Raw genomic sequence first — 25,802 nt, forward strand, 5'->3', positions numbered from 1 at the left:
ACAAGGTGAGCAAACACAGCAAAGACTGGGAGGATAGCACAGGCCTGTAACAGTCAGAACTCAGTATTCTACCACCTGGCAGCAATCGCCACATCGCCTACCATACGGAGTATGGGCGGATCTCTTCCATTGGATAGAAGATGACTTCTAATATTGTAGGATTATAAAAGGATATGATGGTTAAATTCTATTTTTAAAATTTAATTTTTTTCAGGGGATAGTGCCCACTACCACAAATGATGCAGCCGAGTTCCCCGCATTTGGGGAAATCGCAGGGGCCAGCATACCCGGAGTACAATGGGTGAGCCTCGCCCTGGGAAACCCGCTTCCCGATCGTGGCGTCTCCCCTGCTAGGTTAAGTATCGGTTAAATTCTTATAGCTGTCTATTTGTGAGGGGCCCTGGCCTTGGGGCCAGCTTGAATAATTGAAGATCCTTGAATAATTTTGTGGGACATAGTTTTAGAAGTAACTTAGGACATTTGCGTTCCGATGGCCAGACTGCTCCGCGAGAAGCCATCCCACATGTCTCTCCTGATGTGCAGCTCTGGAGGGTTGTAATCCTTTGAACTCTGGCCCCTCCCAGGGCTTACTGAATTTTCAGCACCTTGACAACTGGAAAATTCATTCCATTTTTATTTGCGTGTGTTCCTTTTTTGATTAGCAGTAAGACTCCCCCCACCCCCCACCACCTAGGTTTGTGATGACTCGGTGGATAATAGTATTAGCCTTTTGTGGGAACAATGGGTTTTTAAAAGGATTCTTCATCATGTGACACCATGTTTCAATCCTGAACCTGTCCATCATGGAAGTCCAGGCAATTGGCTTGATCCGGGGGCCCAGAAGGATTCTAAATCTGCTCAGCTCCTCCCGACTCAGAAATGCAGACACGTACCTATCCATCTTGGAGACATGGAGCCAGAAGGCTCCTTAGGAGCGAGGATGGCAAGGCTTGGGCTCGCTGACTCTGGACAAGTCATCAAGAAAGGCCAGTGGCTAGAAAGGAGTTTCGTGGCTGGTGACATGGAGGCTCCAGGAAAAGGACACTCTCTGAGTGTGGCTGACCCACACCAGAGGTAACCCCGGGGGGCCAGACTGATTCTGAGTTGACTCAGGGTAACTAACAGCAACAAATTTCAAAATGCCTTCTCATAGTCTCTCTTCAGGCCGTGATCTTTGTTTTAGAGATGGGGTATCTATCGGCTAGCAGGGCCACTTCTCTAGTCCCAAGGAGCAGGTTGAAGGCCCAGCCAGCCCTGCCTTGTATCAGGGCCGCCCCCAGCTCGGGGACACCACTCCCCATTGTGTGAGGCTTCTCTGTCCCCTTCGCGGGGCTTCTGAGCACTTCCTGTAGGCACTTGGTGCCTGGTTGATGAGTGGTGTTCTTCCAGTGACTCTACTAGAAAGCAAAATCCGCTTTAAAGCTGGGCTGCAGGTGTTTCCGGAAAGCTCCAGTCCTCCCGCAATCCACCTGCTCCCTTTGCCCCCAGCAATTACTGTTGGCATCTCCCCATCTGCAGCTCCTTTGTACCGCACAGCCCCTGGGTCCCAAGGGACCTGCTGCCAGGGTGTTTGGTTTCTTGGTTTGGGGTGAAGGTTGAAGCCTGCCCCTGACCTTGGGACTTGCTTCCTCGCCACACTCAGTTCTGCGCAGTCACAACCGGTCAGCGACGACGTCCATTTTCCTCCTTCCTCAAAGGCTCTTTCATTTAAATATGTTCCTACATTTTTCTTTTACTGCTCTCCTTCCCGAAAGAATGAAGTTAGAGGCTCAGGCTGCTAAATTTAGCTCTTGCTGACGCACTGGCCCCGTCTCTAGCAGTCTCCTCATGTCTCAGTGTTTCTCTTCGCCTCGCTGTTGGTGCCAGCAGCCGCTCACCATCCTATCCTACATAATATTTAGCTCTGAGGCGTTTCCAGGTGGGAAATGCGTTTTCTGTTACTTTCACAGCCACGTGCTCTGCACCAATGGACTGTTGCGAAGCGGGGGGCTGGCAGAGAGCCACAGGGCGGGTGGTGGGGAGACCAATGCAGTCGTTGTCTTCTGTCTGCTTGTGGCGGGAGTGGGGTGTTTTGGGAGGAGACCTGAGGATGGCATTAGACAGGCACATGACACCCATGGAGGGTTTCCAAGAAGGAACATGTGTCAATGACCGGGCAATTTCACTGGGTCAATGTCTTGAAATGGCAGCCTGGAAGGTGATTTGGTGTCAGGCAGGCCTGGGTTCTAATCCTGAGCAAAGTAGTCGTTGCCCTTCCACGGTGTGCTGCCTTGGCCATGAAATGTTAGCTGCTTTCAAGTTGGCAACTGCGTGCATGGCGACCGGGGATTGGACCGTTTAAACCCTAGGGTTTTTCATTGGCTGATTCTTTTCAGAAGCTTTTAACAGCTGGTTTTTCAGGCATTTCTTCCTGGTGTTCGTCTGGGAGCTCTGTGGAATCCTGCTCAGCACTGTAGCACAGCAAACACTTCTACAGACAGGTGGCTATGTGCAAGGAGCGTCACCCCCAAATTGAAGCTGGGTCTCTTGCATGGAAGATGAGAATCCTACCACTGGACACCCCGCCCCGGCCCCTTGGCAATAAAACAGAATGGAAAGGTTTGCTAACCCTGGGTGATTCTCAGGTGCCCGCCAGTGCTGTTCACCGCCACAGGCCTTACCTCATCAACTCTTCTTAACCGCCTCGCGAGGCAGGTTGGCTACTGTCTGTTTACAGATGAGTAAAACCGAGGCTTTAACAAATCAAGTGGTTTGTCAAAGGATGACAATAACACAAGTGGAGCTTGAAAGTCATGTCCTTAACATGCCTGCACAGGCCTTGGGAGGCAGTCACTAGGTGCTTGATAAATGTTGTTGGAACGGTTTTCTCGAAGTGTGTTTGGGAGAATAGGAGTTCTGCGGTATGCCCCAGGCTGGCCACACTCAGTGAAGGGCTCTCCTCCCATAGGGGAGAAGTGTAGTCCCCCCAAAAGTTGCTGGCTATAGGGGTGCTGGCACAGCCCTGTCTTTTGGCTTCTGGGACAGCTCCTTCGCAAGGGAGTCCCAGCCATTGGTGCCAGCCTTTGATGGCCATGAGCATGACACAGCAGGGGAAATGTCAGCAGGGCTTGTCCAGGGGCCTTTCCAACCGGCGATGCAGTGCTTGCCGTGTCCCTGATGGACACAGATTTCAGCTTGGCTCTTCCACCTCTGAGACAGGTATCTGAGAGCGTATGATGTGAAGCCCCAAACACACAGTTAAAAACAGCAACAACAAACTCACTGCCATCCAGTTGATTATGACTCACAGTGGCCCTGTAGAACTGCCCCTGGGGAGTCCCGAGACCGTGACCGTGGTCAGGTCAGGCAGGAGTCAGACAAGCCTCTGCGCTCCATCTTCACACTGACCGCTCCTCTGCCGCTCTGCACCTGCGCTGGGCTCCGTGGTTCGTTGCAATGGCCACACAGAACGCACAGATAACGCGCACAATTAGGGGGATTTGTTAGGGAAAGCGAGAGGAGCCCTGTGTTTATGCGTTGGACAGCTAGCCGCAATGTCGGCAGTTTGCAACCACCAGCCGATCCCTGGGAGAAAGAAGAGGCTTTCTATTCTCGTAAAGAGTTAGTCTCAGAAACTCCTAGTGGCAGCTAGACCTTGTCCTGTAGCATTGCTGAGTCGCCATTGACAGAGGTGTGATTTGGGGCTATTAGGGAAATGAATAGGTTACTACAAGTCTGGATAGCAAGCAAATTAAAAATACAGCCCTAGGCCTCTTCAGCCCCAGTCTTTCTCTGGTTCTCAACCTCTCAGTCTCGTCCCTAGGTCTTCACACACCCCCCTACCCCCCGCGGGCGAGAAAGCTGTGCTGCATGCCTGCTGGGACTGCGGAGAACAAGGTAGCCCAGAGTTTCGTCGCAGCTCCTCTGGTCTCCATGCCATGGGGATGCATCTGGTCTCTGCACCTCCGTCACTTCAGACAGTTCTCAAATGCCGTCTCCCAAGTCCTCTGTATTTCAGCCTTCCAAGCTGCTTCAAAGATGGCTTATCCATGCAGCCAGGGGCGGGAGTACGAACAAAACCCGACCAATCCCGTCTCTTAGCGTTTACTTGCACCTCATTTGCGTAGCCCTCACCCAATCATTTTCCGGGAGTAGAAGACTGTTGGGGGGGGGGTGCCAAACATAGTCATATTTGCTTTGTTTTAGATTTAAGTCGTTCACAGTTCTATGATCGTTGTTACTGCATCCTTTGATTTTTTTTCCCTGTTCTTTGCCCTTGTTTCGTATGTTTTCCTGTTTAGGGAAACTAGGGTTTATGAAGACAGTACCTGGAATAATTACTTGTGGGTACAGACGGGAAAGATGAGGGAAATGGGAAATCACCACCAGTGGGTACAAAACGGAAGAAACTATTGCAAAGTTGATTGTGGTGAGGATTGCACTCTGTGATTAAACTATTGAATTGTGTGATGTGTTAATTATAGCTCAGTAAAACTAGTTTAAAAAGAATTTTCACTCGATCTTGGTATGGGTGGGTACCCGGACTGGAGTAGGCTGGAGGTTGGTCAGGAATGGAGGCCAGGGTGAAAGCGGCAAACTGGGATGGCAGAGGGCCGTGTCACGCTGTGGAGCTCCACAGGCCAGGGTCGAGCCGCTCCTGTGGGCTTTTGAGACTGCAACTCTTCACGGCAGTAGGAAGTCCGGTCTTCCTCTCGCTAAGCGGCTGGTGGTTTCGAACCACTGACCTGGCAGTTAGCAGCCGAACTGTGTAACTGCTGCACCAGGGCTACCCTATATCATGAACGAAAGCAATCTTTATTCTCGATTTCCCAAAGGGTGGTCAGTTGCCACCGTCCCTCCCTGCCCTATTCTGTGTCGCTTACCCCAGGTAGCTGTGGAGCGATGCGGAATTTGGACTGCGTGTGTATTTATTTTACCCCAGTCCGGAACGGCTCCGAAGTCCAGGCACCATGACTATTTTGCTTCCCCTTGGCATGGATCGTATGTTTCACATGCTTGTAAATGGGTTTTACTGATAATGGGTGGTGTTTTTGTTTTTTTACGAGGGGTGGGAAGGGGTTCTGTGTGATGAGAATTCAAGGCTAATGTACCCCCTCCCTGTGAGAAGCATTTCCTAGCTCAGTGTCAAACACAATTATTTTTCTAGTTCCCCATCTCCTCGCCCACCTGCAAGAATCCTGTTCCCATTTTTGATGGCTGGGTCACTGTGACTCATGGTGACTTTATGTTCAACAGAAGGACACATTGTCCTGTGTCGTCCTCGTGGTCACTGGCATCTTCAAGTCATTTCATGTGAAGCCTCCCGTGCCCTTCTCAGCCCTGGACTTGCCCCCTAACCATTGACCCCTTCTCAGGAAGTGTCCGCAGCAGGCCAGTTGCGGTCCAAAAGGTTTCCATCGGCTGGAGTTTGACAGTGGGTTGCCAGGCCTCTCTTCCTAGCCTTAGTCTGGAGGCAGCACTGAACCCCGCCCACCGTGGATGACGCTGCTGGTATCTGACACACCAGTGGCACAGCATCCACCTTCCCGGCCACGCAGACCACCGCAGGAGGAGATACCGAGAGATGGTGGTGGGTTCCCGTTTGAATTCAGGACTTCCACGGCCCACTCTCAGTTCTGACCAAGCTGGTAGGTCTGCTGCTGCAGTCCCCGGGCGAGGTGCTGGTCTGTGGCCGTGACCGCCCCTCCCAGGGCTGAGGTGTTTACTACCGAGGTCCTGGCACCGGCTGGTCTCCCTGGCCCCTCAGCCATCACCTTGCATCCCTGTGTGTCTGGAGCATCCCCAGGAGCCGGAGGGGCTGCCCCTTGCACCTCCCTCCCCACGGTTTCGTAATCCACAAATGGAAAAGTGGCACTTAAAACGAATTTATTCAGGTGGGAGCCGCGTAAGACATGGAAATAAGGCTTCTGAGCGGCTGCACATTGAGTGTAAATGAAAAGCTTTTTATTTGGTTTCCGAGCCAGACTTTGAGAAGCCAGTGGGCCATGTGGCCGGGGAACGCGCGTTATGGGCAGTGGGTCGGAACAGGGGCCACTTTGAGTGGCGAGGAGAGAGAATCGCTCCTGCGGAGCCAGAGCGGCCAAGAGGCTGGGATGTCAATAAACACAGTCGGGACACAGAGCGCCTTCTCCGAAGGGATGGCGGGCGGGGGAGGCGAGGGAAGGCAGCGCCTCACTCCCGGCGTGTTTGCGCAGGAAAATGCTTGAGGTCACGCATGTTGGCAGCTTTTATAGCTTCCTCGCAGTAATGTGCTGGGCAGACCCTGAACGGGCCGGTGTTTTATTTCAGGTGAGGAAGCCCAGTGGCCCACAGGCAGCTTTCCAGCCCCACTCGCCTGGGACACCGCCCCGGGAGCGAGGCAGAACCGCTTCTCCGGGCCCCAAGACAGCCCTCCTGCCTACGGGCCAACCACCGGCCAGGGCAGGAGTCCCGGCTTCCTCCGGGTGCTTGTTTGGCTTGTCACAGCCCTTAAACAGGCCATCCCTTTGGATGGTGCCCAGGGAGGGCAGCTGAGGGAAGGAAGGAAGCCACACTGAGGAGGACTGCCCGGGACTGTCCCCACTGTGTAAATGGGAGTGGCGCGGGGACCCGAGCTCCTGCGGGGAAGCCTCCGAAAAGTGCTCAGGGTCCTTTGCCTCTTGTGGAGGCTCTTTGCGTGACTCGATTTAACCTGCATTTCTAGTCTCTTTGGCAGTGCGCACATGCGAACGTGTATTTGGACATGAGGTTGTGCATATGGTTAAACAGCATGCCTATTCTGTTGAAAACTCACCTGGGTGTGCAGTACACAAGAAACGTGAGAAAGCGTAAAGGGCTGGGGGACTCCCAATGAGTCACTTTGAGATACCAGCAGATGAGGCTGTGATCCGCTGGCGAGTCTTTGCCCGTGTGTTAATAGGAAACACAGTAAGCGCTTTGAATTAAACACAGCATGTGGTGACCGTGCACCATGCGCTCTGCGAGGCAGTGCCTGGGTGATTCGGATGCGGTGGGAACACCGTCTGACATACTTAGCCCTGTCGACATGTCAAGCAAGAGTCTTCATTGATTTTCCACCTCTGTATTGTTTAGAAAACTTTTGTTTCACTTCTACATCGATACTTCTCTTTTGCTTCTTTCTTTCTCAACCGTTTTATTGGCATATCATTCACATATCATATGATTCAACAGTCCAGCCACACAAGAAGACTTGTACAATTGTCACCACAATCCGTTTAGAGCATTTTCTTCAGTCTCTTGCTCATTAGTACTACCTCCCTGTTCCCTCCCAACTCCCCGACCATGTCCCCAAAGAACCGTTCATCACGTCTCTGTGGACTCCCCCAGCCTGGATTTCATAGATAGAAAAACTTTTTTAAAGCAAACGAACCCTAACAACAATAACAAAGTTCAACAGTTATAGACCTCAATCAAAAAGAAAGCAGAAAATATTAAAAACTAGAACAAATTTAAATATATCATAAGGGAGATCAAATGATAGGGTGCTAAATTATAACCTAAGAGCATCTGCAACAATCCATTTCCCTTCTCATTCTTCATGATAACGAGGCTCTGCACATCCCTGGACCATGGTCAGAGGGGATTCACCAGGGGCTTCATCCACATGTATTCTCCTCTCCCCCCAACGAAACAACTTTACAGTGGGTCAAAAGGGGGAATCAAATGATAAGATAAGTACATTTCGACCTAACTACTTGGTTGTAATCTACGTGATCTGTCTGATAACAGAGCTAGTCACGTCCCTCAGCTGTGGTCAGAGGGGGATCACCAGAGACTCAATCCATGTGTGGACCCTGCAAATGGATTTTGGGCTTTCACGGCAAACCAGGTGTTCACAATTTAAGCTCTGATGCCATGCCCTCCTTTAGATTTGGATTATATTATTTACAATCCTTGGATCACACAGGTTGGCCTGTGTTTCCTCCATGTGGACTTAGTTGACACCTCTTTTAGATGGTTGCTTGTTTGAATTCAAGCCTCTAAGACCCCAGGCACTGTTTTCCCTGACAGCCTGCTACCGCCTGGTTTCTTCACCACACTTTGCCACAGCACTGAGCTTCCGTGGTCCGTTCTTGGCGGTGAGCATCCTGTATTCCCCTTTGCGTCTTGCTGCGGCGATCACCAGCACTGGTTCTGCTGCATTGGGGAGCCATGATGTATTTCACAGTAACCTTTTCTAAAGAAAATTTTTTTAAAAGAAAGAAAATTAAATGGAAATAAATGTGTCGGCGTTCATACTTCCATGTGGCGAACTTTTTATTTGTAAGTAATGAAAGTTCGCATCAAAATAATGGTAAAGTACAGTATAATACACACGTCAGTAACATCGACATTTATTATGATAATCAAGACATTTTTACAAGGGTAAGTAAAAAATATGTTGATGCAAGATTATAGAAACCGTTATTAAACAAAAGTATCGCAATGTGAAGCTATCTTTTCCCAGCATATCCTCATCCAAGTCTGTACATTTTTTTCTTTTTGAACAGTTTTATTGGCACATCATGTACATAGCATACAGTTCAATAGTTTAGTCATATTAAGAAGGGATGTTCAAGCATTACCACAATTTTATAACATAGTTTTCTTTCTTGTACATGTTGCTATTAGTACCCCATTCCTCTCCAACCTCCCTACCATAAACCTATGGACCCATTAATCCAGTGACTATAGATCTACCTATCCTGGGTTTCATGTACAGAAAACCTACCCCACACCCCCAAACAAAACAAAACTAGCAACAAAAAGTCTATACATTCCTGAATACTGTGTCCCTTCCCTGAAGAACTCCGCTGTCCCTCACTTACACCACATCAAAGTGACAGTCTTGGCATCCTTGAGGGGCTCAACTCAGGCTCCTCTGAAATGTTCTTAGAGTCCAGGGAACAAAAAGAAGTCTGAAGGGCCAAGTCAGGGCTATAGGGTGGATGGGTTGAGCCTTCCTAATGAAAATCTCATGGGCTAGCCCTGTTACCTTTGAGAAAGCATTATTGTTATGGAAAAAAATAATCCTTGGCTTAACTTTCCTGGTCTTTTCCTCACCAATACCACTTTCTTAAAACTTCATAATAATCCCTGGCGATCATCCCGTGTCCCTTGATATAATCTATTAACAAGAGTTACCCCCCTTTGGGTCATCTTCAGAGGTGAACTCTTTGCCAGAAGATCCCCTCCGAAGCCATTCCTTTGATTGGACTTTTTTTAGAAAACGCTCTGATGAGATTAAGACAAATGTAAAACAGAGGGAATTTGACTGCCACCTTCTACTGCTCCCAGGGACATACTTACACAGGGTTTGTTTGGAATAAGCCTGTGTGGGGAAGAACTGGAATCCTGGTAGCAATCAGTTTTCACTCCGCCCCTGTGACAGGTTCTCTCTCTCTCTCTCTCTCTCTCTCTCTCTCTCTCTCTCTCTCTCTCTCTCTCTCTCTCTCTCTCTCTCTCTCTCTCTCTCTCACACACACACACACACACACACACACACACACACACACACACCTGTAAGATGCTTGGCAGCACATTCGCTTTGTATACCAGAGACATGAGTGTTGAGTGTGGGAAGCTGTTGTTTGCTGCATCTGGTCCTGTCCGCTGTGTCCCATTTTCCAACTGAGATTTCTGAATTGGGTTATATAACCTTATGGGGCCATGAACATATAACGTGGTCAGACTTTGCCTAAGGGGACACGGGATGGCTTGTGGCGGTATGTTTTCTGCCCTAAGAATTCCAGTTATCATTGTTCTTCACAGCTGTCAAACCAGCCCTAGTGACACGGTAACCCCCGTACCACCGAAAGAAACTCTGCCTGTCGCTGCACCATCCGCAGGGTCAGTTGTAGATCAGAGCACAGGGCTGTCATTGGTGTCATTGGCTGGCTTTTGGAATGTTCTTCTTCGTTGTCTTGGTCTGGAAGCTCTACAGAATCCTGTTCTGTATCGTAGCAGCGCACGTGCTTCAGCTGGCGAACAGATGGTACCTGTGCACTTACCTATCTGCAAAACTTAAAGGAGATGAAGTCCTCTGTCCCGTCCCTGTCCCTGACCTGCAGGGATAACTGCTACTGCCATTGTGGTGCTTATGTGCTCCTCCAGAATGAGCCCTGGGGTAGCAGTGATTGCTAACCAAAAGATGAGTGGTTTGGTTGATCGCGAACGCAAACGTTGGTGGTTTGAGCCCAGCCACAGCTCCGTGGGAAGTCAGCTCTTTACAAGATGACATCCTTGGGAATCCATGGAGCAGTTCTGTTCTGTCCTGTAAAGTCACTCTGAAAAGGAATCGCATTGATGGCATGTGCCAACAAACTGTTCTTCCAGACTGTCTCCTGATGAGTCCATAAGTGGGAATTGACTTGATAGAGGTGGGTTTGGTTGTATTGTTATTTCAATCAATTTGTGTAAAACAAAACATATCAATCATGTTGATTAACATTTGCCAGCACTTCACATGTGCAGACTCATTTAATCATCAAAATGCCTATGAAAGCTTATATTATTAGACCCATTGTACGGAGGAGAAAACTGAGGTCCCGCGTGAACTAGGTCCCTATCTTAAGATCACCTGGGTCAATAGCCAAGCTGGGATTTGAACCCTGGCACAAAGACTTGAGACATTAGCTCCTTGGCGTTCGTCTAGACTTCACAGGTTAAGGGTAGCGTCCTCCACAAGACTGCCCTCATTCCAGATAGCAGCTAAGCTTGGGGGTCCTCCAGCTACTCATCTCTGACCAGCTGGCTACAATTTTAGAGTGCTCATTAGCCTGTCAGAACTCAGGAGAACATTAGAATTACGATTACAGTTTTATCATAGCGGGCGATACAACCAGTCAAAGGGGAAAGAGGTGCCCAGAGTGAGTCTGGGAGGGTTCCCAGGGAGGGTTCCCACCCCAGAGCTTCTGTGGTCCTCTGGAACGTGGCCGAGTGCACAACTAGCAACCCAGGCCGCGCGTGTACTATTCACGCTCATTCTCAGCAAACCCTTAAAGACCATATCACACTGTCCATCGTTTAGTTTGGTAGTTCTGAGCGGAGGGACACACTCCTGGCTTCAGCCAGCAGCTGAAGGACTGCAGGCCAAGAGCGGTTAAACCACGTGTACTGTAAGAAGTGGCTAAGCTGCCTCTTAGCTCCTCTGATTGTAAAACCCATTCTCTAAACCCCTAAAAACCTCAGCATCTCATCTACCCTGTTGCTATGCAGGGTGAGGGCCTGCATTTTCATACCCATTGCTATGGGATCAATTCCAACTCCCCTGCATCTATCAGAGTTGATGACCCTGGATTTATCAGAGTTGATGACCCTGTGTCTATCAGAGTTGATGACCCTGTGTCTATCTGAGTAGAACTGTGTTCTGTAGGGGTTTCCATGTATTCATATGTCCGGGAGCCCAGGGGGTGCAGTTGTTCACTACTCCCAGAAAGGCCAGCAGTTCGAACCCATCCACCGCTCTGTGGGAGAATGAGGTGGCTGTCTGCTTCTGTGAAGATTTATAGCCTTGGAAACCCACTGGGACAGTTCTGCTAGAGCAGCAGTTCTTAACCTGTGAGTCGCGACCCCTTTGGGTTGCCTGATTCGTAACAGTAGCAAAATTACAGTTATGAAGTATTAACGAAAATACTTTTATGGTTGGGGGTCACCGCCACACGAGGCACTGTATGAAAGAGTCGCGGCACTAGGAAGGTTGGGAACCATTGTGCTAGAGGGTCACAATGAGTCTAAATTAACTCCATGGCAGACGGCATGGGGTCTGACAACAGTAGGGCAGGAGGCCTTTGTTCTGCGGCTTTGTGGAGTGGGTTGAGAGGGCGAGCGGTTCCATCAGTAGATGATGCAGACTGTTTGTACCAGGCATGTGTTTATCTGGGCACACACACTCCCAAGCCCGGATATTTCTGCCACCCTTGGCATTGCTTCTTCTAGATTGGAGAATACCGAGGCTAGGATGGCAGCTCTTTAACTGAGGGGAATCGGGCCAGCTCAGGGACCAGGACACTAGACCATAGTCTCCCTTAATTCCCCTGTCTCCTTTTCTTGGTTGCTTTCCCTGATTCCTTTGTTCCCACATTTGTGCACTCAAGCCGTCTGGCCACCTGGTTCCTCAGTCCCTCCTCTGAGCCAGCTCTGGCCTGAGCAGCGGTGGTTCTGCCATCCGCCAGCCCCTGTGTCTCCTTACAGGGACGACCAACCTAGGACGAACGCTTTCTCTCAAATCCCAGCAGAGGAAAAGCTAGCTATTTGTATCTTCACCCATCAGTCCCTCTCTTGTGTTTCCTTCTCTGCCCTCTTCATTCATAGCTCTAACCACCAGGCAAATCTTAGTTCGCAACCCGAAACGCAGAGAAAAGGCCCACTGCCCGGGCCTTGCCAGACACAGCGTGGCCTGTCGCTCACACGTGGGACTGAGTGCTCCTTAAGGAATCAGTGGCCAGCCTAGTTGACCCCCGGGGCTGCTCTACCCAAGCTTTGGCGGAAGTCTTGTTCCAGACCGCCCGCTTCCGAAATCCCAGGTGTGCCTGCCATTCTTAGTTGGCCTAATTAAGTGTGCATGTATGTGAGGGTACCTGATGGCCTGCCTGGGCCTCCTGAACAGTTGGAACTAACTGCTTGCTGGCTCAAGCTTATGGCTGCTTTTGTCGGGGAAGTGACCCCGGGGCCAGGGCCTGCACCTGGTAGGGGCTGAGTGAGGGGAGATGAAGTCACAGGAACATTGTCTGAAACAGCTGGGAGGGTTGGTCTGCTGGCATTACCACCCCTAACCTCATTACATGCCGGTCCGTCCCCTGCCGTCCTCTCAGACACGCACAGGGACTGTATTCACAGGAAGCCCCTCAGGCCTGAGAGGAGGGGAAGGAGAGAGGATTAATGTACTTCCCCCTGGACCTGGACTTCCTTAGCCCACACAGCTCAGTCGGCACTTGAGACCTCTGGAATCCAGTGGCTAAGAGCTACCCTCCCTAATCACAGGGGTGGGCTCTTGAGAGAACATTCTCATCCAGCAGGTGATAGTCAGGTGCCTTCCAGAAAAGATCCAGGAAACATCCGTAGTCCAGTTGCCCTGGCTTTTTAAAAGGGATCCCAGCACTTTAGCATTCAGTCATTCTTATAACGTAGTCACCACACGGTATACAATATCAAGGTGGATGAGACGCAGCCTCTGCCTCCGGAAAATCATTTCTAGAGTCTTGAACCTGCTGATGGTGCTGGGAGATGGCTAGAAACGTAGAATCTCACATCCCATCCCCGTGGGCGGAGTCAGGGCCCTGGGGATTGGTGGGAAAGTGCATTGCAGTATTTGAAGAGCACTGATCTCGTCTTCCTTGCTTCTCCACCCCTGACAGACGTCACGGATCAGTCGACACACTTTTGTTTGCTTGTTTGTAGAAAAATCCCATTCTCCTTTCATTTCATTCCTCCAATTCTTTGAAGCCCCCTCATTATTTGAATTGGTTCAAGAGAGGAAATCTGCTTGTGAGAGTGGTTGGTGTAGGAGAGAAGGAACCGAGGGGAAAAGGGATACGCAGAATGACAGTGTCGTTTGTCCCACGATCAGGAGGAGGTATGGGGTATGGGCCCCTACTTTTCCGGTGCAGCGCCAAGGGGGATTTCACCTAAACAAGGAAGTTGAGTGAATTTCTAAGCGCTCCTGGAAGAAAGGACTTTTTGCAGAGAAAGTACAATGCAGAGCCTCAGAAGCAGGGAAGACCGCAGACCAGTGTTCCTGGCTTTCCTTCAGACCCGAGGGACATCCATGCCTCTGGTCCTGTACGTGTTCTGGTTCTGTTTTTAAGGGGAAAGTCGCTCTCTTTTTATTATTTCCTCCAATGGGTTTTAAGACCACAAACCGTGTCTCTTGCGCACTGGACTCCTGGAGGGACACAGGAGTCAGGGGAGACGGGGGATATGGCTCTGGGCATCAGCTCTTGGGCTTTGTCAGGTGGCAAGCAGTGGTGTTTGGTTGGGAGCAATCACAGGAGGAGTGGGGCTTGCTCTGTCCCAACCCACTTCCTCTTGCCTGCTGCTGCCACCCAATCCTCCTGTCTCCATCAGCAGCAATGGGGTACGGGTTCCCAGAAGGTTTTAATATGGTGTTCTCACAACATCCAAATCACATCATGTTCTATTTCACAGACCCTATTAATGGTGCACACCTTGGTGACATAGTGAGTTGTGCGGTAGGCTACTTATCACAGACAAGGTCCGTGGTTCGAAGAAAGCTGCACTTTGGGGCTCCCCAAAAGATTTACAATCTCAGAAACCCAAAGGGGCCGTTCTACCCTGTCCTACAGGGTCACTGTGTGGATGGCAGCAAGTGTGTTACACGTGCCTGAGTGCAGGTTGGTGGTTGAGACTTTACCCTCCCCCAGGAGACAGGGGTTCTAATTCCAGCCAGTGTGCTTCATGTTCAGCCACTGCCCATCTGCCAGTGGGGGCTTGTGTGTTGTTATGATGCTGAACAGGTTTCAGTGGGGGGGGGGGTTCCATATTAAGAATCAATGCATTTGGACGATGGAGCTGGCAAAGACTACCGAGAGAATCTTGGACTGCTAAAAGAACAAGCAAATCTGTCTTGGAAGAAGTACAGCCAGAATGCTCCTTTGAGGCAAGGCAGGTGGGAATTTGTCTCACGTCCTTTGCACATGTTGTCAGGAGAGACCTGGAGAAGGACATCGTGCTTGGTGTGTTAGTCGGGTTGACTAGAGACACAAATCCTGAAGCACTCTTATTTGTATAAGAGAGAGCTCTATATCAAGAAATCATTATCCCAGCCCAACTCAAGTCCATGAGTGTGATACGAACCCCCAGGTCCCTCTTCAGACTCACTCAGTCGCATGCAGTGATGCAGAATGCAGGGGATCACGGGCTGGGATGCGTGCAGAGTTGTTGCAGATCCAGTGGCAGTGGCTCTGGCACAATCAGGAGCGCCAGCAGGAAGGTGAAGGCAGAGATTGAGGGGGAGGGTCCCAGGACCCTCCTTATGCGAAGGCCACGCCCACAAGGAGGCACCCTCAGGCTAAACCCTCCACCCCTAAACTTTTATATATCTTCAAACTGACATGAAAGTATGTACCCATCACACTTGGTAATGTAGAGGGGTAGTAAAAAAGATGAAGACCCTCACTGAGAGGGGTTGACAAAAGTGGCTGCATGGAAGGGTTCAAACATAAGAACAACCGTGAGGATGGTCAGGACCAGGCAGTGTTTCATTCTGCTGGACAAACTGCTGTGAGTTGGAACCAACTCGATGGCACCTAACAATCATCAGGAAGGAATCTGGTGATCTACTTAAGCAGCCAATTAAAACCCTGTGGATTACCATGGCTCGATTCCATTGTGCATCGATGAGGTAGCCATGGGCCAGAGTGACTCAAAGGCAACTTGACAACAGAAACAAGTGCCTTGAGCAGGGCTAGCAGAGGAGGTGCAACACTAAGACGGACTCGGTTTCTGCCCTCAAAGTCCTGAAATTGTGTAGGGGCAGGCAGGTGGTAAGCAGCAAAGAAGCAAAAATAATGAACCATCGTGATAAAAGGCTAGGGAGGAAATAAACAGAGAGGTAGAAGAGAGTGACCAATCAAGGAGTTGATGATTAAATGAGATAGCTCAGGACAACACTCTGCATATAATGGATATTTGGTAAGGTTATTCTTCTGTGATAGTCACATAATCTAGTGTCAATTTGAGAGGATTAGGAGTGAAGGGGTGGAGTTTCATCTGTCAATCAGATCATAGCCAATGAGGCCTCTGTATGGCATGGCCTTCCCGAGAACTCTGGGAACTCCTGATTTTCCTCCTTGGAGGCGGGAGAGACTTTCTCTCTCAGCTCACCCCCTGGGAGACATTGCAGCTGACAAGACACATGGAATTACTCTAGTGCCCTGAGCTGGAGAAGCCACATGGACCTACCCTGAGGTAGCCCTGGGTGCTGGAGAAGCCACGTTGAGACCCCTGCCAGGGCTGAGATGCTTACACACCACTGGACCCAGAAGACTTCCATCCCACTGGCCTTTGATCTTCCTGCATTCGGCATCATTGTACGTGTTTCATGAGTCTGAAGAGGACTTTTTAGATCATTATGGAACATATGGGATAATATCAGACTTATGGACCTGGTCTGGACTGGGTTGGGATGTTTCCTCAATATTTAACTGTTCCTGTATATAAACCTCTTATTCACACATGAGTTTCTATGGATTTGTTTCTGTAGTCTACCTGGATTAACACATCTTCCTTCCAGGATGAACATGTAATCTGTTAACTCCCAGTTTTCAACTTGTAGCACTAGGGTAATGCTCCCAATGCCACTACCCCATTCTCCCAGCCAGCCAGCCAACCAACCAACCAACCAACCAACCAACCAACCAACCAACCAACCAACCAACCAACCAAAACATCTCATTCTTTGGTGTGTTGGGAGCAAGCTAACATTTGCCTTTCTGCAGTGGTCAAATGGGTTTCCCAAATTCTATTGACAAAATCCACCTCTGCTCAGCCTCTCCTACCTAACCTGGTTTTTTGACCATACACTGTCTCTTCCTCCTCCCTACCTGTGGTTCCTGTGCTCCCCTGGATCCGGCTCAGAGTTCTCGTGATGCCTCACGCCATCCCCCCGTATGTCTTGGTGGGAAGACTTCTTTGCCTCATTGTATAGTGCTCTCTCCTAACTTCCCTTGGCCTCACCCCAATCTCCCCAATTGGATGTCTCACCTATTATCTACTACATAATGCCCGATCTCGCTAGTGCCTATAGATCTGTTAAAAATTATTATAATTTTTAAAGCAGGCCTAGGGGATTGAGTAAAGTACATTCCTCCGTGTATAGCATACTATCCTTTGTTTTATTTATGCAAGATTCTTTTCTGATGAGATTACTTATTATTTTCCATCCCTCCTTACTCCCTACTCCCATTTCTTTCTCCCCTTGGGCAACCTCTCTAATGTGTATAATATGTATCCTTGTTTATGTATTCTCAGAAGATGTATATAGTTCATTTGTGTGTAGTAGCGGGTAGAGCGTTAGGCTGTTAACCACAAGGTCAGCAGTGTGGACTTGCCAGCTCCCCCCAAGGAGAAAGCGGAGGCTGTCTGCTCCCATAAAGAGTCCAGTCTCAGAAACCCTAGGAGCAGATCTCTCCATCCTGTGGGTCATGATAGGTTGGAACCGACTGGATGGCCGTGGACTGGGTTTTGGTTTGTTCAAAGGCTTTCAATGGCCGTATTTTAATAAATACATAATATTGTTCTAGATGCCATTGCTCCCCTGGACTCTGGCTGCTGGTAAGCCCATGAGGATAGAGAGTAGTCCCTGCCCTTGAGGAGTGTAAGCACACAGACTAAGACACTTCACACCATCACATCCCCCAAAGGGAAATTCCACCAGGACGATAGATGCTGGGAAGAAAAAGAAGTGCCCAGAATTGTCAGGCTCCAGTAGGACATCTGACCTGACATGAAAAAGTTTCCCCAGAAGAAATGAGGTTGAGATGCTGAGTAGATGTCAACCGAAGGGGAGGAGTGAGAAGAGTCTTCTAGTAAAGGAGAGCAGTGCTGACAAATAGACAGTGGTGCGAGAAGTGTCCTGGGAGCGACAAAGACCTTTGCATGACATCTCTATAGCTTCTTCTCCATCGTCTAGCCTCTTGTTGACAAACCCTCTGGTCGCTTCTCAAGGCTCATCTTAGCTGACCTATCAGCAGCACTGGGAACAGTTGGTCACGCTCTTCTTCTTGAAAGAGTTCCTTTGCTCGGCTCCCAGGGTGCTATACTTCCCTGTTGTCCTTCCGACCACTGCTTCTCATTCCCTCTTTAGGTTTGGGTCCACCCTCCCCACAAACACACACACAGAGCCTACAGTTGAAGCGTTGTAGCATTTTGGGTCTCTTCTTCTTCTCTCCCTTAATGATTGTGTCCAACTCATGGCTTTCACTACCGTCTCCCAACTCCTCATCTAGCATTTCCGGCTTTCATGTCTCTTCTAATGCCAGACTCACGAACCCAACTACCTCCTTAACAGTTCCCTTTGAATAGGCAATCCCCAAACCTACCATACCCACTGCCATCCAGTTGATTCTGACTCACAGGGTTTCCAAAGCTGTATGTAAATCATTATGGGGACAGATGGTCTCGTCTCTCTGTCGTAGAGCAGCTTGGAGTTTGAACTGTCAAGCTTGAGCTTAGCAGTCCAATAGACACCTCAAACTTAACAAAGCCCAAACCAAATTTGCATCTCCTCACAAATTTGCATCTCCCCACTAAGGTGTTCTTCCACAGCCTTTCCTGACCTCAGTAAATAACTATTTTACAAGGAATTCAAGGCTTGAGCCCTGCCCTTTGTTATTCCACATCCACTCCCTTGCATTGGCATGGCCTGGCTACTCCGCCTTCACAGTCTCTCTGGAATCTTCACTTCTCACCTGCTCATTTGCTGTCACTTGGGTCCAAGCCAGTATTGTCCCTTTTTCTGGATGTGGAGGTCAACTCCTAACTGCTGCTTCTGCGCTTGACCCTGCCTTTCCCAACATGGTACCTGGATGAGCCTTCTAAAGATAATCTGGTGGTGCCCCTCTGCTCAGTATCTTCCAGTGGCTCCAGTGTCACCAGAGCCGTCACAGTGTCCTACAATCTGGTCTGGCTCTTTGCTGTCCCCTCTCACTCCATCTCCTCCTCCTCACCTGGCTCAGTCTCCTCCAGCTGGGCCACTCTGCTTGTTCCTAGGTCATTCTAGGCTGTAGGTTCCCTCATAGAATTGATATTTGCGGGTCTTTTTGCTTGGAATAATTCTCCCCCAGGTGTGTGTCTTCCCTTTCATACCTGTTCATTTCTCTGTTAAGGTATCTCTATCCCTTCAAAGTTGTTCTTCTTTTGCTCCAGGAGTTTAATTCTTTATCTCCCACCTCTGCCTTATTTGACTCTGTAGCACTTTTCAGCCTCGGACACAGTATCCGTTTGATATGTTTGTTGATTTCTGCTTTAGCTTTATCTTTCCCAGTGAAAATGTTGGCTCTGTAAAACCAATCCTGCTACTACGGAGTTAATGCTACCTCCTAATGCCCCCAGAGAACCGAGAAGAACTGCTCCAAGGGTTTCCAAGGCTGTATGTAATCTTTACAGATGCAGACTGGTGGATTTTAACTACCAGTCTCTCTGTTAGCAGGACCATCACTTAATCCTTGTGGCACCAAAGTACCCTATATGCACCACAAACCAGTAGCACTGCCATCAAGTCAATTCCGACTCACAGTGACCCTTCAGGATAGAGTCGAACTGCCCCTGTGGGTTTCTGAAGCTATGGATTTTTCCAGGAGCAGAACACCCCATCTTTCTTCCATGGAGCAACTGGTGGGTTTGAACCACCAATCTTGTGCTTAGCAGCCCAAACTAGAGTCCCTGTAGAGTCTCTGTGTTCTTGGCACTTAGAACATTCACTCACTCACCTCAAGTTGATGCCAATTCATAGCAACCCTGTCGGACAGGCTAGAACTGCCTCTGTGAGGTTCTGAGACTGTAATTCTTTAGGGAAAGAGTAGCCTCATCTTCTTCCCACAGAGCAGCTGGTGGTTTCAAACTACTGACCTTGCAGTTAGAAACACAATATATTCCACCAGGGCTCAGATTAATACTTAGTCCTCCAATACTTGGTATATTTCAAATAAAAGTTAAACTCACTGCCACCGAGTGGATTCCAACTCATAGCGACCCCCATAGGACAGAGTAGAACTGCCCCCATGGGTTTCTGAGTCTGTAACTCTTTAGGGGACTAGAAAGGTTCAGCTTATCCTGTGGCCTGGTATATCAAGGATGCTAAAACATAGTTTTAAATGAAATTAAGAAATACATTTATATAAATGAATCATTTATATATTCAACTTGAAATAATAAAAGTTCAAATCCACGAGCACGTATACCTCTCAATTTGGTTAAGTCGTCACCAATTCCTTTCGTCCATAGTTTCATCGCTCTGGCCTGCCGTCTCCACTAAACTGTGAGCTCCTTCACACCAAGCCTCTTGTCACAGAGTTGACTCGGGCGCATCCTGACCCCAGAGGATGGAGGAGAACTGCCCCACACGGTTTCCAAGGCAGCAGACTGGGATGTCATATTCCAACCATTTATTGCGATATGTAGAAGCACAACTGTCTTTTAGGTATTAACTAGTTTGCTTTTGCATCTACCTTATCGACTTTATTTAATAGCACTAGTGTCTTGTTGAGGGGTCCTTAGGGTTTCCTACGTGTACAGTCAGGCGCTGGTGAACAGAGACAGTTTTGCTGCTGCTTTCCCAATTCTGACGCGTTCTCTCTTCGGGTTTTATTTCCCTGGCCAGGATCCCAGTACAACATTGACTCGAAGGGCCGTGTACTTCCACATAAGGAAGTTCTGTCTTTGTACTTAACTGATTCTCTCCCCTGGATTTACAGCCACTTACACACTGCCTGTAGGGCCCTCAGTCAGAATCAGGTCTGATGGCAGTGCGTTGTGACTCCCTGCCCTTTGCTGAGGTTGGGAAGGTTTTAGCAACAGCTTTTGGACACTTTTTGCCCTATGAGGCCTTCTGCGTTTTCCTACTTTCCTTACATATTGCCCTTCAAAGAGAAAGTACAGGACAGGACTAGGAGAGGAAGACTATGGACTATAGCCCTGTGTTTGACCACTGGCCTTACCACCCACCAACTGTGTGACCTTGACAGGATGCTTAACCCCTCGGAGTTTGGGTTTTCTCAGCGCTAACATCCGGACTCTAGTCATAGCTATTGAATAGGGTTCTTGTGAGGCCTGGATGCGAAGGGTCTAAAAAGTGGTGGTTGAGAAACATGAGCACTTGTTGATCTAACTAGTAGTGTGAAAAGCTGAGCACCTAAAATAAATTAGGTCAAATTAAAGGAAATAAAATGAAAGAAGGTTCTTAAAATATGGGTTGAAATTTGACTCCGTTTCCTTTTTTTCTAGTTTTATTTTATTTTATTTTAGCAACTCCATTTTCCAATTACTGAGCAGTAACTGGGAGAAAGATGAAGCTGTCTGCTCCTGTAACTACTCGAGCCTCAGATTCCCTAGAGAGCAGTTCTCGTCCGTCCCGTAGGGGCTCTATGCATTGGAATCAACTTGATGGCAGTCGGTTTCTCCTTTTTTCAATTAAGCTCTCTGTTGCTAAGGCCCAGCAGATGCCTCATTGCCAGCTTGCTAGGAATGATAGGAAGGGCAGGATAAGAAGATTCTGGAGTGTGAGAAGAATGGGAAGCTGCCTGGACGGGGGCAAAGCATTCACCAGGCAAGGGGCTGGAAACCCTCTGAGCAGGACTGCTGCCATCCTTGAAGCCAGGCTCTCACACATGTGCCCGGAAGCCCCCAATGCGAAGGCTGTCATGCAAGAGCCAGTGGCGTAATTAAGTTGAGGAAACTCGGAAGCCTAGTAGAGAGGACTATCTCACTAACCCAGGGACCTACAAAGCTCAATGGATTCCCAAGTAGGGTCAAGGGTCCCAGTGGGCTTCAGGCACCCAAGACATCTCTGATTACAAGTGCTGACTGAGAAGGCGTCCCGAGGCACTCTGCCTTCCTGCTAAGGGGCCCCTAGCCCCTCTCATCAAGGCTGAGGGCAAGCACGAACCAAGGAAAGATGAGGGGTGCGATATTTGACATGGCCTTATCCAGAAGCCTCCTTGGTCTGGCCGCAGAATGTCCCTGGGTTTCTGGGGGTGACTGGCAGGTGGAAGCCCAGAAGGATCGATTCCCCAGCCTTTACAACTGTATTAAGCCGAGGCTGCTGGCACCGTGAATTCTTTGAGGGCCAATTCCCTAGAGTGGAGGTCTCCAAGTGCTGGCGTAGATCGGACCCTGTTGAGGACTTTTTTCTGTCGGAGCTAGTAGTCGCAAAGGCAGTAAGGTTAGCGGCTGCAGCTTGCCTGGCGTTTCTTACTTGCCAAGCACTGCCCTGTGCACTAACCCATACATGTGAGCTCTGTGAGGCAGCCATTGCCATCTTCTTTTTTTAGGTGAGGAACACGGCCCAAGGTCACCTGTGGGGAGGTGGCTGAGCTGGGACTCAAACTCAGTGTGGCTGGTTCCTGGTGCCCATGCTCCTGCTGTTACACAGTTTAAAACCCTGGAACGTTTTCACGTCAGACTCTAGAGAGATGGCTTCTGAAGAGTCCGAAGTGGGCACACTGGGTGACCATCCCTTTGGTCACCATGGACTAGAGCCATGGCCAGTCAGTCCCTTAGTCAGGCCACGTTGGGGTCCACTGTCCCCACCAGCCCCTAAGTTCTTCACTCTGAGCCCAGCCCACGTGCCCCACTTGCCATGCCTATTTGTACTTGAGCCATTTAAATTCTCAAGCTCTGGGTTACATTTGCAGGATAATATTTATAAATACGAGTATTTATAGAAGGGCCAGGCCCTTTCCCTCTGGCACTGGGACTATTTTTATCCTAATTTTACATGCGAGGTAATTGAGGCTTGGACAGGACAGCTCACAGGAGTGAGTAACAGACATGGGTTTGAACTTCACCTTATTCCCCAGGGGCTCGCCACTTGGTTATTCATGTTATTCCACTTTCCCTGGTCTGGTCTGGGGACTCCTCAGACCCTGCTAGGTAAAGTGGAGAATTAGAGCAGACGAATTCACAGCGCTGCAGGGACTGAGTGTGAACGGCTCAACCGAACAGCCCGTGTCTGCTTCTGTCCCCACAGCCAGCTCTTTAGACACATTTGCTGAATGAAAGACAGACCGCAAGGAGAATTATCTACTGAGGGGAATAAAGTGAGAGAGCATTTTGACAAATATTTTAAAAGTGACTTAGCACCCAGTATAAATTGAACAAGGTTTTGTTTAACTGAATTCTTCCTTCTGTCCCACCCCCTGGCCCCTGCTATGCCTCTGCCCCTTTATAACTAGATGAAAACCCCAGTTTTTTTTTCTAGCAAGTGTCTACCAGGGTTTTTAATTAAATTAATTAAAAAAATTTTTTTTGCTCAGAAAAGGAAACATTTCTGGTCAGGTTGTTTTAAAATTCCCAGAATTCTCTTTAAGTGGTGTGGGAGTTGGAGCCAGTGATAACGAGAGCAGCTGAGAGAGGAGGTTTTGGCTGGTTATTGTCTAACCAGGTGGGTTGGGGGTCCGTGAACTTTAAGAAGCTTTTGTATTTCCAGCTGTACCATGGGGATTAGTGGCTTAGTCCTACCTCATGGGAGCAAGTTTTATTGTTACCTCTTATGAGGCTGAAACCATATATTAGGGTGATTTTTCTTTTTTTTTAAACACAGCACCATCTGCTCTGGGATCTCAACGTCCGGACTTAGAGTCCTCCTCCCACTCCACGCTGCCCCAGCCCCCCAGCCCCTGCTTCCAAATAAGGCCAGTGTCTGGAAGAGTGAGTCTGCCTTGTGGATAGCACAGATGTGCATGACAATATGCAAGATGCAATCAATTATCAGACAAGCCCGTAGCCATTGCCTAATGGAGGCCAGCCAGGGGATATGCTGGTTGGCTGTGATGGAAACAGGTCCATAAATGTGACTCCTACCTTGAGGGACCTAGCTGGGGCTGATCAGAAAACAGTATACAACAAGTTGTACAGCCACACAAAATCTCAAAGTTAAGAAGGAGAAGAGAGAAGACACAGCCCAGGATGAATTTGCAAAAGAACGCTACAGCCCGAAGTACCAAAGGAAGCCTGCGAGTTATGTGCTATGTGGTTTCTCCTAGAGAAGTGGTGCAGGCCGGGATGCATGTGCACAGTGCAATTAGAGACTCACTTGATGGGGAACAAAGCTGCTTGTGTAAGTACAAGGGGAAATGCCAGGCTCTCTTCAGCACGGTCCGGAAACTCATTCTGCAACAAAGAACTGTAATTCCAAGTCAATGACACCTTCGAAATCCTCTCCGACTATGCCCAAAATTATAGAGGAGGAATGGCGAGTCAATTCCGTTCTGCCAGAACTGGATAGCTGTGTACTTTGCTTAAATGCCTGGGATCTAATAGAGATGGGCCAGCAGCCAGGAGATAAAGCAAGTCAATGGAGGGCTGGGAGAACGGCGATGCTGGAGCAGATAGTGAGGAAGGGGCCAGGATTTGAAAGGGTGACCTCTAAGCATTCCTGTGTAATGAACAGAACAGTATGGAGGGCTGAGATCTGAGGCCCCGTGTACCCGACTCTGTAGCTCCCCAGCCAGCAGCCTGGCCATGTCCCTAGGTAGGTGGGGTGAGATCTGTGGGGACTTTGCAGTTTTCAGACGCTCTGCAAAGAGCAGAAGGCATGAGGGGGAGGTGGCATAACGGTTAACTTGAACCTTAGTGTCAGACCCTGGCTCCCCCATTTACCAGCTCATTAGCCTTGAGCAAGTTGCTTACCCCGAGTCTCAGATTCGTCATCTATGAAAAGGGGAAGAAACGGGGGGAGAGAGAGAACCTGCCCCATAGGGTTATATAAAGTCTACGGCACCTGGGTTCAAACATGGCTGCACTTATGAGGATGGTCACAGCACCAGCAGGGCTTCGCTCTGCTGAACACAGGGTTGCCAGGAGTTGGATCTGGGCTGGTGGCACCTAGCAACACCAAGTAAACTTAAGGACACAAAGTCCTTCGCACTGTGTGTGGCACATGTGAGGATCCCGCAAATGAGGTGCTATTATTTTTAAAAGATCATGAAGATCAATATTAAAACATTACTTCTTCCTTCGATCAGTTCTGGAATGATCTTAGAGTCAAAGGGAGAATTCTTCCATCTTTTCCCTCCATTCTCGCTCCCCAGCCTCTGAGAAGATAACTCGGGCGGTGAGGAGTTTCATTAGGGCCTCCAGTTGTGAAAATCCAAACCCGAAAAGTAAAGGGCCAGCTCTCTGAAGGTGCACGTCGAAGACCGTTACTGAAGAATCCAGCATTTTTTGCCCCTCTCCCTTTGAATTTGCTAGTTGAACGGACTCACCTGCGAGCCTGCATTTCTAATAAGCACCCTGGGGATGCTGCGTTAGACCAGCTGTGGAATAGTAAGATCCTGAAAGAGCTCCGGTTCTTTAGGCCGGCCACAGGCCTGAAACGTCCCTACACGTTTCTGGAAAATATTCATCTGACTTTATTATTATTGTTATTTTTTTGCTTGAAACCTTCTTATGACAGAAAAGCTCTGTCTTTGCTGGGTCTTCCCTTCTGTTTGGCCTCCACCAATGCTTCCTTTCCCTGAGCCAACACGACCCGCCCCTTCCTTCCACCCAACAATTCCCCCTTCAGTGTGAAATCTGTTCGCCTTTTGAATCTGCAACATCAACATTCCCAACTGCCATTACTATGCAGTGTACGAAGAAGGAAAAAACCCACTCTAGGAAGAACTTAAAGACTCCGCGGGTCACAGACGAAGGGGAAGAGATACCTTACCCTTCCTCACGGCAGGTGACGCTGGCGTTGAGCTTGTATACCCTTCTGGGGGCCTGAGGCTCCAGGGCCACAGCCAAACTAGGACAAATCTGAACCTGATTTTCACAATAAAAGAAACATTCTCTTATGGTCGCCACGGGTGGGCGGACAGATTACTGCCTAGAGGGAAGACGTGTGCTCACTGAGGTAAAGGAGAAAGGCCTGCACAAGAGGGCAAAAGACGAGGAAGGCGGAGGAAGACATGGGGAGAAGCGCAAGAGCCAAGGTGACAGAGGTAGATACTGCTAGCTACTCAGACCTGCACTAACAGCGATGTGCGAGTATGCGCTTGGATAGACACACCAGCTGAATGAGTCTGAGAGGGAGGGCAGGTGGAGATTCGCAGGGAGAGACACACAAACACACAAAACACGCAGTTAACCTGACTGGGAAATGT

The 25,802-nt window shown here is 49.1% G+C and overlaps 1 long non-coding RNA gene and 1 pseudogene across 2 annotated transcripts in view; one reads left to right on the top strand and one right to left on the bottom strand.

Annotated features, from left to right (window-relative positions):
- Positions 1 to 25,802, top strand: part of LOC142439414 (uncharacterized) — a 182,265-nt gene that overhangs the window by 70,058 nt on the left and 86,405 nt on the right. The gene's annotated exons all lie outside the window — the stretch shown is intronic.
- Positions 213 to 363, bottom strand: LOC142441785 (U1 spliceosomal RNA; annotated as a pseudogene).

Source organism: Tenrec ecaudatus, chromosome 2 (genome assembly GCF_050624435.1).
Source record: "Tenrec ecaudatus isolate mTenEca1 chromosome 2, mTenEca1.hap1, whole genome shotgun sequence".
Taxonomy (NCBI): Eukaryota; Metazoa; Chordata; class Mammalia; order Afrosoricida; family Tenrecidae; genus Tenrec; species Tenrec ecaudatus.